This window comes from Sus scrofa, chromosome 7 (assembly GCF_000003025.6).
Source record: "Sus scrofa isolate TJ Tabasco breed Duroc chromosome 7, Sscrofa11.1, whole genome shotgun sequence".
NCBI lineage: Eukaryota > Metazoa > Chordata > Mammalia > Artiodactyla > Suidae > Sus > Sus scrofa.
The window spans coordinates 74134067-74154348 of record NC_010449.5 but is presented as its reverse complement, the minus strand read 5'-3'; the positions used below and the strand labels follow the sequence as shown (position 1 = coordinate 74154348).

General features: G+C 40.5%; 1 long non-coding RNA gene across 4 annotated transcripts in view; it reads left to right on the top strand.

The window, feature by feature from the left end:
- The window catches only part of LOC110261584, a 335036-nt gene that overhangs the window by 25193 nt on the left and 289561 nt on the right, over positions 1-20282 (top strand). For 3 of the 4 annotated variants that reach the window (XR_002345885.1, XR_002345886.1, XR_002345883.1), the window contains exon 2: positions 11447-11703. This is a non-coding gene — a long non-coding RNA (uncharacterized LOC110261584). Of the gene's footprint in view, positions 1-11446; positions 11704-14734; positions 18177-20282 lie in introns of those variants that run through there. The other variant, XR_002345884.1, reaches the window with a different exon arrangement.

Sequence of the window (20282 nt, the reverse complement as noted above, 5' to 3'; positions counted from 1 at the left end):
GGAAGAAGACAAGACATGAACTGGGCTTCCTTTTAGACTATACAGTTTTGTCTCTTGCAGCAAACATCTACTGCAGTAAAATGACGTGACAAATCATGGATTTTTTTTTCTGGGACAAAAGATTGCCTTACTTGTGGGTCTTTTCTAAATCAACCCAGTGTTTCGGTGGAGGGTGAAAGGAGGACAAACCTGGAGGAAGGATGAAGCTCTTTGTAGAGCTGATCACACGACACAGCACCCCGGGTATGGCTTTGAGAGGCTGACTTTGATTGCTCTGGGTCAAAAGCTGTAAAAAGATAGACTCTAGTTATATGCTATCTCTCAAATACGTGACAAGGGTCAAACTAGAAAAAAGTAAGTTCCCAGGGAGAGAGGTAGGCAACATATCAGATCATTTCATGCAAGGTCATCAAGGATACAGAAAGTCCAGGGATGGTCCTGTTTGCTCATCTAAAACCCCAGAAGATAACAAGGTTCCTTTCTCTGCATTGGTAGTGATTTATTCTGATGTTCCCCAAGGTCTAGGTACAATAGTGAACATAAGCCTTGATACTGATATTTAAAACTTAAAATTCTCATTCTGCCGAGTTCAAGGATAGGGGAAAAAAATTCTCATTCTGCCAAGTTCAAGGATAGGGGAAAAATCAGAAGATAATTGAAAGATGACTTTCTTCTCGCTTGGAACAAAATGACTCCCTGGGGAGTGAGTGGAATGGTCACATGTTCTAAGGGAGCGACAGAGAAGTGAAATAGCTGGTACAGGAGCACACAGATGTTAATGAGAACACACAGGGCATTGAGAATTCTTCTTTGGAAAGATGAACACTTGAGACTATTGGAGAGTAACAGTAGCTCCCATTGTGGAGCACTTCTTGAGTACCAGGCATAATACTAGACCTACTGTATCATTTAATATTTACTTTAGGTTTATACTTGATGATGGGGAAACCAAGGCTCTGAGATACTCAACAACTTTCCATTGAGGAGCAGGGTTAGGAAATGAAAGTGACCTAATCACTATAACAGTGTTGAACATAAAACAAAGTAGAAAGCTAATGCTGATTGATCACTTACTGTTTGGGGGTCAAAAAGATTATTGGGAGGTAGATGTAAATATTTTCACTTAGGACCTTCTTTGAGTCTCAATTTCTCCCTTGTCAGTTGCTGCACAGCTATTAAATGGTATGGTTGGAGTTCAAACCCATGTCTTCTTATCCCAAAGTCCATGTAATTTGTTTACCGTCATGCAGTTAGGTGGAATTTGAGGACAACTGTATTTTGTCTTGATCATCTTCTTGATCCCTTTTCTTCCACCCTGAGACTCTGTACAAACCTAGAGCCTAATTTGAACTCTCTGCTGTTAGGTTGTTAAATAGTCTTTGTCAAATATAAGGTGATAATTAATGGTGAAAAATAAGTTAATGTGTTGATCAGAATAGACTTTCTGATTTTGATAGAAAAGGAGAGTCTTCCTGCTTAAGTATTAGAGAAGAGGTTGTAAAAGACTAACTGATTGATTCTCCAAGTTCCTGGTGTGTCTTGTTCTACTGGGCAGCCCCTTAAGAGGAAAGTGGGTAACTTTGAGTCTAACCAAGATAGAAATTTGCCTCTCATTCTTGAAAGCTGGCTACAATTGTATTCTTTTTGATTGTTGAAGGGTTTCTCAATCTTAACACTTTGACATTGACACTGGATAATTCTTTGCTGTGGGAGGCTGCCCTGCGCATTGTCTCATGTTGGGCAGCATCCTTGGCCTTTACCCACTAGATGCCAGTAGAACCCTCTCAGTTATGATCATGAAAATAGCTCTTTGAGGACAAAACTGCCCATGATTGAGAACGCATGATTTAAAGCGACTGAGCTTTTTCATAATGACCACTTTACCAAGTCTATTTCATTTAAACCATTGTCATGCAGATTGTTCGGTATGAAATGAGAAGATCTAAGCTGGAGAAATCTCCCTGTGCCCCTGTAATTAGCATGAGTCTATTTTCCTGCTTGGTAGAAACATTTAAAACGAAATTTCTCTTTGAAAGAGAGAAGCCAAGAAGCTGAAAATATAGACTGGTAGAAAAATAGTCCTTTAATGAAAATCCAGACTCTAGGAAATAATCCATAAATGATTCCTTTTGGGGTTATTCAGTTTCCCTGGATGATATGCACAAAATTGGTAGAGAATATTGTTGGCTGATTTTTTCATTTACTTTTCTTAGAGTCTCCATAGAAGTTCACTTTTCTTAGTGCCTGCTTTAGTATTCAGACTCTTATTCAGTGACCTCGGAAGAGCTCCAATTGTTCCCCACCACAGCTGGGACCAGACTGCTATGCAGTAGCCTCCTTTTAATTAATTGTCAGCTTCTGGATTCCTTCACCCTCCTTAGCCGAGTAGTGCGGTGATGGTTCAGAACTGTCTTTGGTCAGGTATCCTAGGCAATAATGCTGGGAGAAGCACAGACAGAAGACCAACTTGTAACAGTTCAGTAAGTAAACAAGTCCAGCAGCCCTCCTCAGAATTAGGACAGCAGTTTAAATATCAGGAATTCTCTTTTGTACTAGTGCCTCTTTCATACAGCTCTGGTTTTAAAAACGTTGACTATTTTGCCTATGTTCTAAAAGAACTATATGCTTATTGTGGGGAAAGTAGAAAATATGTTATGAAAAAATAATAGTTGCCCATAATCACATCATTAAGAGATGCTTGTGATAAAAATTTGAGATTGTTTTCTTCTAGGATTTTACTATGGCACTTTTACACTGATAGTTCCACACTATAAAATAAAATTAAGGATTCTGTTAGTTAATACTTTAAAACTTGAAATCATAAGCTTGTTTCCTTGACATTTACTATTCTTAAAACTTAGTTTTTAGAAAGCAGTATTAAATTAATCATCACAAAAATTCTTTGGCTATAGGTTAAAAAATTCAGCATGATTCCCTTTTTATGGAAGGGAAGTTAAAGCACAGAGGTAAAGTAATTTTCTTTACCTGGTACCCAATTTAATTATTGATGCTAAGGAAGGAATTTGAATCTAAGATATTTACGTGACTAGCTTTATTTCAGAAGGGTCCTCTGACAATGAGGTAGAGCAGTGGCAGGTTGGCACAAGGAGATGTTAGGAAATTGGTACCAAAACATGGGTGGGAAAAGTTGAAGACCTGAAAGGCAGATTGAATAGGGGACGGAAGGCAAATGGTGGATAGAAAGATGTCCAGGGGGTACAAGTACCTTAGCATTAGGTTAGTGATTATGTGGAAAGTGAGAGAAAGGGAGGAATCCAGGCTCTTCTTGGGTATTAATAGAGACATTATATTCCCCAAGAGAGAGAGTAGAATGTGGAACATTTGGGGATAAAGGTGATGGTCGGTTCTATCTTGGATGTAGTGAAATGGAGATTCCCATAGGACAAGCAGTTGTAAGTACCTTACAGGCTGGGGGAATACTGACTGGCCAGAAGCTGGGGAGGGATGGGAGGGGAGGAGCGGGGGAGTGTCTGGGCATGCCTGATAGACTAGGGGGGAGATCATCATCTAGGTGGTGATTGACATCATAGAAATGAAGAGACCACCTAGGGAAAGCCTCAGGGTGGGAGAGCCTCCAGTAGAGCCTTTCTCTGCCTCTCATTTGCTTCTTTTTTTTTTTTTTTTTTTTTTTTTGAGTTGATCTCTTGGTTAATCTGGTATCACTTGAGGCCTCAATTCTTCACTGAGATGGTTTTTTGCCACCTAACAGAACTGTTTTCTTCTAATCTTACAGGACCTTGCTGCAGCATTTGACAGTAATGCTGCCTTTCTGAAGCTCCCTCCTCTTCCACATAGGGCTGTTGCTCTCTCTCCCTGCTTTTGTGAAAGTGCCTTTGTTGTCCCATCCTATAGAAGTAGGTTAGCCACCTCAGACTAATCCCAGCAGATAAGCGGATTCCCAGCTTCCTCAGCTCCCTCCTCTCTTGACACTCTTCTGAGCATCTCTCTGTGTCGTCTTAATCTGGTTTCTCCTCTTCCCCAAATCCCAGCCGAACTGAGAAAAATAGTTGGCACCCGGGGGACTGTGGTACCCTTTCCAACTTACCTTGATGTATTTATTCAACATCTATTTTCATGGAGGGTAGAGTGAAACCACTTTTCTGTTAATATAAATGTAGTATGCTTCTATATTTATGATTCATTTGTTATTTAGCCTCTTCCCCCCACCCCTTTTTGAATTCCCTTAAAACAAAAGTGTACTTGTCTAAGGGCATTCATGAGCAAAGTAGAATTTAATAAAAATACTTGATAGGAGAGATAAAGGAGGATGTTTACTTCCTGACATACATAGCATTTCCAGAAATTCCCACTGGGTATCTATATCACTACTTGCAATTCATTCTCTTCTTGACTCTACAACCTTACATATTCTACTTTCCCTCTCTCTACCCCTGACAATTAGTAATTCTGATATACTTTTTTTTTTCTAAATCCTCTCCTGCCCTTTCTTTGTTGCTCTTTTTATTCAGAGCATTTTTTCTCTTGCTGGCTTCTATCTCCCAGCTTTTATGCCACCATCCACTACTTAATACTGAATTCAAGTTTAATGCCTTGAAAACCATTAAAAGAAGGATAAAAAATTTAATTGTTCTCGGAGGAAGAAAAGGATGCTCCTATCAAAGTCTATCCCCCTCTGTGAAGGTGGCAGGAGATTACATATAGCAAATATTTAACTGTTAATATTAAAATTCAAAATATGTCCAAATTTTAATGCATATGCATTACAGCCATTTACACTTCGCCAACTGAGTATGGAAATATGTCCCTTTTGTTTCCTAGATATATTTTAGCACTTAGAGTTCATTATCCAGTGCAACTGAACAGATGATCTGCTCTTTAATCTGGGTCTACTGCACCTTTCTCTCTTCCAATGGAGAGAGAAAGGGTAGCTGTTGCAGGGGTGGGAGGCATGGGATCGAGGGGCATTAAAAGGGATGCACACACTTGGCACACATTCACCTCCACACAGCTGGCAATGTGATCGCTTAGTTGAACATTATTTCATTAACAACCACACTGAATTAAGTATCATTCCCATCTTAGAGATGAGGAAAGCAAGGACTGGAATGGTTAACTACCATTCTGAGCAGAGGTGGCCAGGCCATGGCTTGACAGGGCATGCTCCTACCAGTGCACACAGTGCCCTCAGAACAGCCTGGAGCACCTGCTGGCACAGGGCCATATGCATTTTTTTTAAGCCTCAAAAAAGAAAATTGTTTCATTGCTATCTTTTTTGTTTGTTTTGTTTTCTTTTTTTGGCCACTCATGGCATATGAAGTTCCTTGGCCAGGGATCAGATCCAAGCCACAGTTATGACCTATGCTGCAGTAGTGCTGGATCTTTTAACACACTGTGCCAGGTGGGGATGGAACCTGTGACTGCCTCTGTAGAGATACCAACAACCTCAATGTGTACCATACTGAGAACTTTGTATCTTCTTGAGTAGCTTATTTTAGATTCTCTTTACTGGGTAGGAGAGCTGAACTTTCCATGTGTAGAGACTAAAGACTGGTCTGAAATACAGGCAGCCAAGTAGAGGAGAGAGTTTTAAGTATATTTTCACAGATGAGGAATCTGCTCTAGGTGAGCAGAGAGTGGTTTCCCAAACCTGTTCTTTTGGGAATTTGCAAAACTGTGCTTGTGCCATTTGTGACAAGCCTATATAACCCCTAAGCTTGTGATTTAACAGCTGGCATTTTTAATTGGCCTTGGGCTGTTTGGGAGAAGGGTGCATATACAGTTTGGTAGATAAGTCTCAGACACCACTCTTGGGAGACAGGGACACTGGCAGATGTTCACCACGTTCGGTCCCAGATGGTATAATCTTTGTCCTCAAGTGAACTTTGAAGACTGCCATATTATCCCAATAATTCTCAGAACTTCTCTATGTAAGAAGGTCAGTTTCTATTTCCATTCTATATTTTGTCTCTGAGCTGGACCCTCTTCACTACCTTGTGAATGTGAATGCTTTCTGATTACTAATGTTAGTATCCATGAAGCACGTTATGGGGCAAATCTTGGTCAATTCACAGAAATGTAGGAATAGAATACAAAATAGCAAGATGCTAATCATAAGGGCTCTTTTCCAGTTAAATAAGAATAACATCCCCAAATTAAGATGTATTAGGGCAGCGATGGTGAATAAATACTGAGTGCTTTCAGCTTTTCTTTTTTCCTCTTCTCTGGTACTGGGAAGTGGGAGTATGTTTCTGGTGGTTAGGCAATATTTCAGGAGTTGGGACTGATGCTCAAAGAAGCAAACTTTTTGGGATGATGCAACCAGAGGCACCTTATACAGCTCCTGGGCACTGACATCTCCTTACTCATGACGGTGAGCCTTGTCCTTTCCTTGCTCAAATAATGCAATAATGACTCCCTTTTCATTTCAATTCTTTTAATAATTTGAAAGCTACTCTGCTGGAGATGTAAAGAATGCAGAACGAATAGGACATTTTCCTTAATTTTTAGTTAGTTTTGTAATCCAGGGAAGTGATAATGCAGGTAACTTAAAGTCAGGGTAGACTGCAATAAGGAAAGGTCCATTAATATCATAGACATAGCCCATTTGGAGAATAAGGGAAAGAAATATCGATTCCCCCCCTGCAGAAAATCTGGGGCGGAGATGAAATCTGAGTTAGTCTTTGAAGTATGCATAAGACTTCGTGCTGCATAGAGGAGGGAGAGGGAACATTTAGGGCAGATGGAATTGGATGATCAAAAACAAGGGAGTGAGAATTGTACTGTCTGCAATTGTATAGTTGGAGATAAGTTTGGATAGAAATCTAGGATTGTTAAAAGTATTGCATAAACAAGATAATGCTAGACTACAATTTGAGATGGTTTTCAAAGTGGCATTTTCTTATTTTTGAGAATGTAAGTATTTAATAATTTCTACTCCAGTGTTTTCAATAGTTCTTCAGTAAGAGATTTTACATCCTAATACATACCTTTTTTTAAGGGTTCCCCCCACCCCACCCACTACCCTTCCTCCTAATTTATGCCCAGTCAGTTCCCACTTTTCAAAGTACATTGTATCTGGCTTCCCTCAATTGCATTCTTGCCCTCTCACCTATTCTCCATACAGTGTTGTAGAGCTCATTTAAAAATGTAAACAGAGTCTTCTACTCTTCTGCTTGAAATCCTTCAATGGGTTCCCAATACACTTTAATGAGAATTCCCATCATGGCTTAGTGGTAACAACCCTAACTAATGTCCATGAGGACTCAGGTTTGATCCCTGGCTTCACTCAGGGTTAAGGATCCAGCATTGCTGTGAAGTGTGGTGTAGGTTGCAGATGCAGCTTGGATCCCCTGTTGCTGTGGCTATGGATGGCAGGCAGCTGTAGCTCAGATTGGACCCCTAGCCTGGGAACTTCCCTATGCCAAGGACTTGGCCCTTAAAAGACAATAAATAAATAAATAAATAAATAAATAAATAAAATAAAAAACAAAAAAACTTTGGACATCTTGAAGACTTTTAGAAAGTAAGCTATTTGTGATATATAAGGACAAAGAGTCATGACACATGCATAAAAACAAAAAACCCCACAAATTTTCTTTGGACAGAGCATGGCAGAGCAAGCCTTTCTGTCAAGGGTTCAGGTATATTATATATAATAATAGCTCACTATTGCCAGGCTCTATGCCAAAGACATACATATACACATAACTGTGCCTTCTGTACATAATACTTAAAAAGGTTATCTCCATGTTATAGATGAGAAAACAGGCACAGAGAAAGTTTGAGTTTAAAAACTCAGCCCTGGAGTTCCCATCATTGCTCAGTGGTTAACGAACCCAATAGCATCCATGAGGTTGTGGGTTCGATCCCTGGCCTTGCTCAGTGGGTTAAGGATCTGGCATTGCTGTGAGCTGTGGTGTAGGTTGCAGACGTGGCTCAGATCCCCCATTGCTGTGGCTCTGGTCTAGGCCAGTGGCTACAGCTCCGATTGGACCCCTAGCATGGGAACCTCCACATGCCATGGACATGGCCCTAAAAGACAAAGACAAAAAGCAAAACAAAAACCTCAGCCCAGTAAACTTAAATCCTCATCTAATTTGGTCCCCAAATACTTGACCGCAGGTCAGTGGTGTCTGTAACACATTTTCTACTGGTCATTGCCACTTCTTCTTTTCTACTAGATTCAATTTCATTTTTATTTAAGTCTATCCACAGTGAAGATCACTGGTTGGTAACTTTAATATTTATCTAAAAATGTCTTTTATTTTGTCTATTTTTTTGAATGGGGGTTTAATAGAATATGGAGTTAGAGATTGCTGCTTTTTTCTTGGCACACTGTAATAATATTACTTTGGAGGCTAGAAGCTTCTATTGTTGTTGTCAAAAAATCTATTGTCATTCTAATTGCTGTCCCTGTTTCTCCTCTCTCGTTGTCTTTATTAATAAAATTTTATCAGTATATAAAATACTCCTAGTAAGTGCACAAATTGTAAGTGTGAAGCTTGGCCGATTATTATATAAATGTACATTCATGTAAATTCATTTAACTATCACTCAGATCAAAATTTAAGACATTTCTAGAATTCTTGCTGTGGCACAGTAGGTTGAGAATCAGACTGAAGCTGCTTGGGTCGCTGCAGAAGTGCAGATAAGATCCCTGGCCCAAGGCAGTGGGTTAAAGGATCTGGTGTTGCCTTCCCAAACCTGTGGCATAGGTAGCAGTTGCAGTTTGGATTCAATTCCTGGCCCAGAAACTTCCATGTGCCTCGGGTTCACTCCCTCCCCCCTCCAAAAAAAAAAAAAAGGGGGGGGGGAGAGATTCCAGCCCCCAATATGTTCCCATATGCCCCTTCTCAGTCTATAGTCAGTCTTTTACCCCCTGGTACCCAGTACTCTCCCTTTATCCTAAGCTCAGATCTGCACTTAGTTTTGGAAAAAAAATTGCCAGTATATCCAGCATTTCTGGATGTTTGTAGCTGGAAGTTTTTCCAACTTATCCTCCTTTATCTATGACCTTAAATGGAAGTCATAGGACAATGTTATTCCCCAATTACACCTAAAAGACAATCCCGCTCCTTAGACCTGGCCAACACTGCTCTCTGTGAACTGGCTCCAGAGAACCTTTTTGAATTTTACCTCCTACCACCCCCTCCCTCCCTCAAACCATTTCAGCCTCCTTTCCTTTGTGTTGAGCCTGGCAGGTCATCTCCAGACTCCAGGATCTTCCCCTGCTTGGAATTTTTTTCTCTTCTTTATATGGCTGGTTTATCCTTCAAGTCAAGGCTTCAATGTCAGCTCCTCAGAGCCTTCTTCAGAGTGGCCTCTGTTATTCTTTGTTTTTATCATAGCATTTAGCACAGTCCATAGATAATCTTTTTTTTTTTTTTTTTTTTTAATTGGATTAGTCTCTCTAACTCAAATAGCTCTCTGAAGTCAGGAACCTTCAATGACTTATTCATCACCACTGTATGCTTGGGAATTAGTGGAGTGGGCACTCAAGTAATGTTTGCTAAATAAATGAATGAAATAACCCTTGTAGCTATCAAATCTTTAACCTCAAAGAGGAGCATATATGTTACACATGCTCTATCAGTAGAGCACTTTAAAAGTCCTTTTTCACAGCGTGAGCCAGACTTCTCTGGTACTTAAAGCACTGCTCACTGGCAGAGTGAGGCAACCTCTGGAATCTGGGCTGGTTCTTGCAAGTCAATCATAGACTATTGATACATCAACAAGGAAACTTAATTGCATCTCAAGAGACCTCAGAAAGGCAATATTTGTGTGTCTCATAGAGCATCTAAAGCCCATTGATACTGGGTCCCAGTGCCCTTTCTCTTCTTGTTGTCTCATCCCCAATCTGTCCAGTTCTAAAACTAAGCTCCATTTCCCTTATCACTCTCTTCCTCATAAAATCAACCAGCCCATTCCATGCTATCAAGCTTTTAAACTATTGCTAGAGAGTCCAAAACTCCTACTCTAAGTCAGAAGGGATATTGGCCATTTGCTAAGCAACTGATTTATGAGAATAGGATATATAAATGTGCCAGACCCTTAGACAGATTATTATATATTTAAGCTTATATTTTCTTGCCTCAGGAAAACTGTTTAAAAGCAAAATTACAATTCCAACAGCATACTGAAGTGACTGCATTGAACGTAGATTTTTTTCACTGTTCCATCTCTCATTGTGGCAAAGCCATTTGTGAGAGCAAAGATAGAATGGAAGGCTTTTTAATAAATGTTCATCCAGTGAACAGATGAATAAATATTATGCTATTTTAATCCAGGCAAGATTCTTTCATTTTTCTTCCTGTTCTCTCATGGCTCTCTTGTGGAGTCAGTGATTGATTAATGGATCAATATTCTTAATATTTATTGCACTTTATCCTGTGTTTAGCACTAGGATAGGTCTATTATGAGTAGGGAGAGGGCAGTGGAGTTAGGAGGTAAAGAAAAAACTTTAAGACGTATTGGTACATAAAGATTAGGGGAAAATAGTACCCATTGGACAAATATTTAGTAAGTACCTATATATGTTAGTTGCTATTTTAGATACTGGTGATAAATCCTCATTTTTCATTTCCAGTGGAACTTTACATTCAACTGAAACTAGGCATTAGACAAAATACATCAGTAAACTAGAAGGTATATTATTGTGATAAGTATTATGGAGTAAAATAAAGGAGGGAGGAATTAGAGGATGCTCAAAGGGTCAAAGTCTACAGTTTAAATGGGGTGGTCCGGGAAATCCTGCAGTGAGAAGACCATAGTTGAGCAAAGACTTGAGGAAGTGTACAAGAGATATGGTTATCAGAAGAGTTTATGGTTTAAGGAAAAGTACAAGATTAGGCATATTATTTCTACTAGCTTCTAAACTCCAAATTCATTTCAAGATGAGCATGTGTCATTTTAACTAGTCTTGAGACCACCAAGACTCTAAAATCAGCCTGCTTAATTGCACATAAGTCTCCTCTGATGTGCCTTTTTTTCCCATCCTGTTCTCTCATCCAGCTGAGGTGAATGTGTGGCTGAGCAGATGAGAATGGTAATAAGCTTGAGTTCTATTGTGCCATTGGAATCTTTATCTAGGCAGTGTTAGATATGTCACAAGCGAGTCATGAACTAGATGAGGCAGGTGGCACCTGTTGCTCTTGGATTAGAGAGCATCTTATGCAGACATAGGGAGGGGCAGTCAGCCAGTGCAAGTGGGGGTGGGGGGAAACCAAATATCCAGAGAATTTCCACTGGGAATCTTCTTTCGTGGCAGAAAAGTGGAAAATTGAACACCTGTGTTTCCTCTTTTCTGAAGAGAATCCCCAGAGTTCTACAATCTCCTAAGTTACAGGCTTTGAGAAATAACTTCTTCAAAACATTTCCCTAAAGAAGAAATTTTTGTGCTGTTTGAGTGATTCAGGTGTGAGTTTCCAAATTTCAACTGAATTCTGCTCTTTTCTCCTCCGTACAGAAAAGGGCAGGCCTTCTTGGTGACGTCCCAGTTCTTGGCCTTGTGAGCCTCTTCCTGGGGTTTCTCATGATGTGGCAGCTGGCTTCCCTCAGACTGTGTGACACAAGACAGAGCATGACCAAGCTGGAAGCAGGGCGTCTTCTACAATCTGACGGTGGAGGTGATGTGCCATCACTCTCCTGTATTCTGTTGGTCAGCATGGGAAGGACTCTACAGCAGTGTGAACACCAGGAGGCTGTCTGGGAACCATCTTGGAGGTAGGCTGTTAATACTTTGAACAACTTTAACTTTTTTTAGCTGAAAAATTGGGAAAAGTCTTCCATGAATTTGTTGATGGTGTTTACCCCCTTTTTTTATCATAAATATTTAAAGATTGTATAATTTGACCATTCTCACAAGTTTTCTATCAAATAGATGTGCTGGAAGGAAATTTTACCATTTCTTTTTAGAGCTACTCAGGCTGTATATACTTACATTCTTTGTGGAAAGAGGGATACAGGATTCTGAATCCTGTGTCTTATTTTTAATATGAACCCTAACTCCAGACCTTGGCATTTATGCTAGTAAATTGTCTCAATAGTTAAAAGAATCTACTAATAGCTGTTGAGATTCAGGGCCATCTTTCCAAAGTAAATTTTCTATTATTCTTTGACTGTAGTAAATTTTCTTTTATGTCCAACCATTTCAGAGTTGAAGCTGGGAAGGGAAGTGTCCACATTCCTCCACAGTGCAAAAACTCAACTATTGATACTATATGCATTAGGTTGTATGAACATTCATCTACAGGTTTTGTGTACCATGTATGTTCTGTCTTGATCTGTCTCCCCAAACCCCAGTACTTCAACATGTGACTCTATTTGTACATCAGACTCTTAAAGAGGTGATGAAGTTAAAATGATGCCTTTAGCGTGGGCCCTATCCAATCTGACGAGTGTCCTTACAAGGGGCGATTAGAGTAGACAAAGAGACATGAGGGTGTGCATGCACAGATGGGACAACCATCTCGGGGGGTGGGGCGGGTAACCATCTGCAACCCAATGACAGAGGTCTCAGGGGAATCCAGCCCCACTGGCATGTTGGTCGTGGACTTCCAGAACTATGAGAATTTGTTTCTTTTATGCTTCCCAGTCTGTGGTATTTTGTTATAGCAGCCCTAGCAAAGGAATATAGGTATAAAGCTAAGAATAGAACTGCTTGGTCATATGGTAACTATTTTTTTTTTTTTTTGCCATCTCTTGGGCCGCTCTCACGGCATATGGAGGTTCCCAGGCTAGGGGTCGAATCGGAGCTGTAGCTGCCAGCCTGCACCACAGCTCATGGCAATGCTGGATCCTTAACCCACTGAGCAAGGCTAGGGATTGAACCTGCAACCTCATGGTTCCTAGTCGGATTCGTTAACCACTGAGCCACGACTGGAATTCCATGGTAACTCTAATTTTAACATTTTAAGGAACTTCCACACTGTTTCCAAAATGGCCCCACAATTTTACAATCCAACTTCTCTACCTACTTGTTATTGTCTGTTGTTTTGACTTTAGTCATCCTAGTGGGTGTGAAGTGGTACGTCATTGAGGTTTTGATTTGCATTTCCCTAATGACTCATAATGTTGAGCATTTTTTTTATGACACATCTTGTGTTTTAAAAACAAGATTCATAAGTATTTTTCATACTAAAATTTGAGAAAGGCTGTAGATGTACTATAATTTGAAGTGGTTACTCAGCCTAAACATTTGCTGGCGACCTTAGTTATCTACCTTAAACTGGCCTATGCCAGAGTATAATAATTTGATTAGGCCAACAGTCTTTACAAGGATATGTGACCTGAGATACCCTTATTTGCTGGTTTCCCAGCCTGTGAGGCTGCAGTATCCAACCACTGAGAGAAGTAAGTGGCAAAGTCAGCTTTGTCTCCAGAGCTAGTGGGTGGGAAAGAAAATCATCTTTGATATCCTGGGTGTGCCCCGTGGAACTGCTAGCGACCTGGGCTCTTGTTCTGCTGCCCCTCTTGTGGATTAGCTGGGGGGCAGCTCAGCCTCTGACAGAAGATGAGCATCTTCTGGTTTGGACTTGCTATCTTACCTCAAGTCCTGCTTTTGGCCTTACTCACTCTCTGAATTTGCTACTGTTTGATTCATTCCTGAGAAATGTGGGCGTTTTTAGATGAATACTCGCCAAGTATGACTGAGGGTTGACTTCATCTGGCTCTGAAACCTTTAGACAGTTGACAAGTGAAATTTGGTGACTTTTTTATTTTTATTTTTTGGTCTTTTAGGGCTGTGCCCATGGCATATGGAGGTTCCCAGCCTTAGGAGTTGAATTGGAGCCACAGCTGCTGGCCTACACCACAGCCACAGCAACAAAAGATCTGAGCTATGTCTGTGACCTACATCACAGCTCATGGCAATGACAGATCCTTAACCCACTGAGCAGAGCCAGGGGTTGAACCTGCATCCTCAAGGATACTGGTTGGATGCATTACTGCTGAGCCATAATGGGAACTCAAAATTTGGTGATCTTTTTGAGGATGTGTTGGGAATGAGTTTTTGTTTGTGGTTCTACAATAAAATTATAAGGGGGCAAGAACAACTCTTTAGAGTCAAGGATTGTATAAGGAAATGGGGTTAAATGTGTCACATCATTTCTTAGCATTGCTAGATTGGAATGTCACTTACCTGCACATTGGGACCTTGAAGTGCTGTGAGATCAGTTTTGCTTTCTCCCCATCAACTTTCTGGTCAGCAGGCTGCTGGTGTTAATAGCAGCAATCCTAACCCCTGAAGGTTCAACTGTTTGAAACTTCCAAGATAGGGTTTTAAAGAGACTGAAGGAATCCTGACAATTTCTACACATTTGTATCATCTTCATTGTTGTTGGTTCTCACTCCTGCTAGTTGAAATGAGGGTAGGTAGTAAAAGGAGGATGTTACATCTTTGCATTTCAAAAGTCAGCTCAACAAAGCTGGTGAAGTTCCATAATAGCACGGAAGGGAACTGTCGGTCACCTTTCAGCAAAACCTGTCCCCTTTTGATGATACATTTTGGTGATGACTTAAAATTTCATTATAAAGCCTGAAAATTAATTTTACAGCAATGAAAACAAAGTAGAACATAAAAGCCTGATACATGTTGGAATGGTTAGATTCCCATTTCCACCTTCCTTTCTGTTTGGGGGGAATTCTTCATTCTCCCTTGAATGAAGCTGCAAAGGTCCCTTAGGCCTTTTTTCCAACAGTCTGGCATGCAGGGTAAGCGAGGTTTTAAGACTCTACCACTGTCCTCCCTCCCCAGGAGCGACCACGTTAGATTTGATGAGCTTAAAGGACCTCCAAGCGTGGGGAATATTCAACAAACAGTTCAACACATGGACAACATATATATTCTACAAAGCTGGACAATAAAAACAATCTAATTCAATGTTTGTTTTAGTAGCAAAATATAAGCATTGTCATAAAATATATGAAGTAATATAGAAGTAACTTTATAGCTAATTTATGCATAAGGTCCTGATAATGTCTAAAAGTGGTAACATCAATTCAAATAATGGAATTGTCATAATGGTTTGGTTATATGGAAAAATTCTATTAACATTTTTTTTGGTCACCACTGATGATCTTGTATTAGATTTATGTTTAACAGTGATTAAGTGCCATGATGTGTTTCTAGCAGAATAGAATAATGGCTCAGATTGTCCCCCCGACCCCCGTGATCTTATAATCTTGCCTTATGCACATGAATTTTCTGCTTTATTTCTTTAGTATAAACTGCAGAATAGTTTGCATTATTATTGCTCATAAATTCTGCCCAGATGAGATTAGTTTTATAGATGTAGGATCAATAATACTTGAACACATTTGCAGCTGTGTACTGCCCAATATTGCTCATTAATGGCTTTAAAAGAATCAGTGCATTTTGCTAGAAGCAAAGATAATGAGCCATTGATTATCCTTGCATAGCACAATTTACGGCCTATTTTATTTTTAATGCAACGTTAAATTAATTTATAAAAGATCAGAAGCATTGCTTTATTTCCAAGCTCTGATTAAACACTTATTGAACTTTTCATAGAGAGCATTAATCAATTCTCATCTTTTCTGATCTCCCAGAGTGCTTTGGAAATAAAGATGAATAGCTTGTGATCACCTGCACTGCTTGTGAGCCAGCAAACCCAGAGAAAACATCCTTATGGGACCCAGCTCTATGAGATGGGATATGTCAGGAAGTGTCCTAGTCTGTGACATTTTTTCTCAAGATCAGATTGTGGATATATTCTGGATCACTGAGCAGGGATGGAAGTTTTACTAGAGTGTTAAGCGAAAGCACCTGGAAGAGTATAAAGATACAGAGTGTAAGGCATACATAATCTATACTGTTTTGCTTTGGATGGGTGTGGCATTTGTCTATGGTCACCTACCCTTATACTTCAGAGTAACTTTCTGAATAAACCTCTAAGATCACTTTTTAAAAATTAACATACTTTGTTATCTTTATATACCCCTTCCTTAGCACTTCTTAGCAATCTTCGTTATTCGCCAGGGCTGGCTGAATTGGATACGAGTTGTTCATAAGGACTAACAACATTGTGGTCAAGTGCCGAGGCCACTAGAATAGTCCTCAGAGTCACTGACTTCAGAAGCAAAGGACTGATTGCTATTATCAGTAATTGATAGTAGAGCATTTGGAAGATAACAGGAAAATGAGGTGAATAGAGTCAAAGACGATGATATATGTATGAATTTTTATGCCCTGGTCTTCAATTAGATGGTAGTGGATCTCTGACAGGGAAGCTAAGACTCTTCTCTCTGGAGTGAACAGAAGGTAGGGCTTCTTTCATCTCAGTGAGAGGAACAAGTTTAGAGGGACCAAGAATAGCAGGGGACTTATCTATTCTGTGAAGGGCAAGTTCAAGAATGGTTGGGGTGAAAAACCTACCTTTTAGGGGTTGGAAGGTCCAAACAGAGCTTAGTCCAAAAGGTAGTGTGAGTCAGGCATACATTTGCAGTTAGGGGGCATAGAAAGAGGCAGTGGGGGTCCACACTGCTGGGCAAAGTTCAGGAACTGAGGATCCAAAGATAAGTCACTCTCAGAAGCCCAAGAGGACAGTTAGGTGTGGATCGGAATCCTTAGATCACCATTTCTCCCTGTCTCTATGTAATAGCAGTCCTGCTTAAAGTTAAAATGGATGTGGTGGTGACGGTCACTCCACATCAGGTAATTTCTACACCTGCTTCTGGAGGTCTGACTTGTTGAGCTAGATAACAGGGATGTAGGGGGAATGAAGGGCCTAGAGGTGAGCCCTGGTTTGTGAGATGTCTTCAAATGATGCTAAAGAGCATGGATGCAAGCTTGCTGTGTCTGGACCTGTAAAGAGGTGGGTTGGCAGTGCTCTGGAGATGCTGTTTGATGGTTGATGGAAGGCTCACCTCCAAAATGGCTATGGATTGACCTGCTGTCTTGTTTGGTATTTTCAGACCTGTTTTCTTTTCTTCCCCTCCCTAAGGGGTATTTAATGCTTATATGATTGCCTGTGATAGATAGCTTGCTTGAGTAAAAGTTCTTGATCTTGCTGTTGACATGCTTGAGTTTATCAGGGCCCAAGGCACAGAGAGGCGGGACACAAAACAGATCTACTTTTTGTAGAGTTGGCATGAAAAAGACAAGGATCAGGGATTCTGATACCTACAGATTGCAGGGCTGGATTAGGGGCCATGACGGGGCTGACAGCTGGGGAACTGAAAGGTTGTTGGTACTTTGGGAAGTGGGAAACATTCAAATCAAGGAAAGCAGGAATTCAGCAAAAGCCAAAGGCACCTGCCTCAGAATATTGTCCAAGACCAACCAGTTCTGTACAGCAATAATTCATGAGGTTAAGCAAGTTTTATTAATAAAGATGAATCATTGTGTGTGTGTGGGGAGATGTTAAGGTACATGGCAAATGCATAAATGATATTAGACTGAAATCTACAAATGGCAGGGCATAATGAACAGAGAGAGATGACCTACGGGGAAGATGAGGACTCTTGGGGTAGGGACACTGAATCATAAACCTGTAGCGTCTGAAAGAAAGGAAACACATAATTACATAATTAGACACTAAAAGGGAAATGAGTGGGAAAGTTAACAGGATTCATATGTTAAAAGGATATAATGGTGCTCATAGTAGTCTCAAAGTGTCAGAAGCCTGCTCCACCTATGCCTCAGCTGTCCACATTGCCTGTGGTCAAATGACAGAGCTGTCTTAAGGAAGACTCATTTCTGCAACCACATGGCCTTTCTAAAAATAGAATTCATTTCTTTCTACCATGTGACATTCATCTAAGCATTTCTGTGGGCTGTAAAGGATTCATAAAATTCTTGATTCTGGCATATTTTTAGCTTCATTTGGAATCAGATTATTGTTTGAACTACTGCGGAGCTTTGCATAGGATTTTGATTTATTTGTCTTCTACCTTAACTGAAATAAACTTTGTATTAGACTTTTGCTCAAGGTAGCTGAATTAATTCTGCTTTAATTCAAGTTCATCTCCACAGTGGAAAATGACAGGCATTATTGAGTTCTGTTACACATTTAATAAGGAATGTATACTTCTCATCCTTGTGGGAGCAATTTAATACACTGCTGAGCCTGTCAAAATTCAATTCAAGGTTGAATGACTAATGCATAAAAGTCAATTCTGTATCCTATCAGAGATAAAGCCAGTTATTTCTTTTTATCAAGTAGATAGGGGTGCTATTTGGGTCTCTGGTTCCAGAGGCTTGAAACTTCAGGCTTTGCAAAGTTAGAGGGCTGTGTGTGTGTGTGTGTGTGTGTGTGTGTGTGTGTGTGTAAATAAAACTCCTGTATTTCAGGAGTGGAGTTTGCTTTAAAGAAATGTATCAACAAAGAGAATTTGACTTGGTCATATTGTCCCTCATGCAGAACAATTTCCAAAGCCTTTGAAGTAAGCCATGAACAGTACAAAACCAAGAGCAGGAGGAAAGTAGGTTTTTGAAACTTCTACCCTTCAGTCACTGCTGCTATAATCACAATTTATGTGTGTGCATGCCTGTCAGTTGGTATGTGTGTGTGGGCACATGCACATAAGGGTGTGTGCAAATGCATAAGCATAGGCACAGATCCTGACACCTCAGGCAACATCTATTCAACTATTTATCCAGCACCTGCCAGACATTGTTTTGGATGCAGAGGGTACAGGAGTGGAGAAAACATAAAAATCCCTACCCTGTGGACCTTATATTTTAGGGGAGGGAGAAAGACAGTAAAAAAAAAAACAACTATGTTGTATGTCATATACTGGCAAGTACTGTACAGAAAAATAAAACAAGCATAGGAGTTCCCATTGTGGCTCAGCAGGTTAAGAACCTAACACTATCTCTGTGAGGATGCAGGTTAGATTTCCTGGCCTTACTCAGTGGGTTAAGTATCCAGTGTTGGTGTGAGCTATGGCATAGGTAGCAGATGTGGCTCAGATCCCACGTTGCTGTGGCTGTGGTATAAGCCAGCAGCTGCAGTTCCAATTTGACCCCTAGTCTGGAAACTGGCATATGCTACAGGTGCATCCCTAAAAAACAAAACAAAATAAACAAAAAAACCAAAAATGGGTATAAGAAAAGGAATATTGTGGGAAGTACAACTTGGTTAAATAGAATGAACAGAGAAGGCCAAAGTCACCCATGTTGAAATGACTAATTAGGGAGAAAAGCGTTTTAAGCAGAGTCAACAGCAATGACAGAAGCCTGGAGGCTGCCTGTGTTGGAGGAACGCCAAGGAGGTCAGGGTGGTTGGAGCAGAAGGAGTTGGGGCGGTGGAGGGGCTACTGGTGTAGGAGATGAGATGAGAGAAATAAGAAGGGTCCAGATCCTGTAAGACCGTGGAGGTGATTATAAGGACTTTGTCCTGTGTTCTGAGTGAGATGGAGTCACTGGGGGTTTTGATCTAGCCTCTGTTTTATCCCTTGGCTGCTGTGTTCAAAATAGACCATAGAGGAGCCAAAGAGGAAGCAGAGAGATCAAAGTGGGGGCCACCATAGGACAGTGGAGTGGCCTGTGTTGGTGATGACAATGCTGAGGGATGGCCTTGGGAATGAGTGGCAGAAGTATGGGGGACAAGATAGCTGGAGGAAAGGAGGCCAGGTTATCAGCAGGATGATCTATGTGTCTGAGGCTGAGTGTTACCTATTGAGGAGCCTGGCTGTGTGAGACCTGAGGCTATCCAACTGCTAAAATCGAATGTCTGTTGCCATTGTGCCTACTGGAAACACCAAGAGCACTTGCTAGAAAAGACTAGAGTGGGCTGACGGCTCTTATTTCCTCTTTGACTTGTGTCTGCAGTCCTTTGTGTTAGCTAGTTGGCCAGGTGGCTAGGTAATGCCTATGGCGAGAGTTAATACACTGCCTATATATTTATTGTGAGCTGTCCTCTTCCATCAATATTTTCCATCTTGATCTGTCCACTCAATTTTCTAGTTCTCTTAGCTTGTGTATTTAATTCTTTGGGTGGAAAATCCATTGTTTTAATAAAGAAAGCAAGCCTGAAGTAGGCATATTTTTTATGTCATTCATCCATCATTTTAGTAGGATATCAGCTCCAGGAGGCAGGGTTTTCATTGGTTTAGTCTTTTCTAGTACCCAGAAAATTGTATGCACATAGTGTATGTTCAGCCAGCACTTGCTAGATGGATAGTTGGATGGATGGCAATGGCAGACCAACAAGGGGAAGAAAGTTGTAGTCAGGGTATGCAATTAAACCCACCTGGACTTTCAGAATCTGGCATCCTTCTCCACTATCCCCTGATAACTACCCTCCACTGTGGAGCACATTTTTGCTATTGCAATTACT